The following is a 269-nucleotide window of genomic DNA, read 5'->3' as shown; positions in this document are numbered from 1 at the left end:
TCCTTGGTATATCCAAGCTGAGCCGTTCAACTACACCTGAACACAATACTGAAGTCTGATTCAGTTTAAGCAAAATGTAAATTATTGTTGGACACATGAAGTCAGTGAACTCTGTGACCGACTAAAAAAGATGGACAACCAATGGTCATCAATCAAAGGCCAACAAAACCCAGCAGTGAGTCCTTGGTACTGACTAGCTGCTGGGATGGATACCTACCTGTCAGTCTGTACCAGCCTGGCAGACATGGGGTGTGGACGTAGCAGCTGTG

Source organism: Etheostoma spectabile, chromosome 10 (genome assembly GCF_008692095.1).
Source record: "Etheostoma spectabile isolate EspeVRDwgs_2016 chromosome 10, UIUC_Espe_1.0, whole genome shotgun sequence".
Taxonomy (NCBI): domain Eukaryota; kingdom Metazoa; phylum Chordata; class Actinopteri; order Perciformes; family Percidae; genus Etheostoma; species Etheostoma spectabile.
This window is presented reverse-complemented; position numbering follows the sequence as displayed.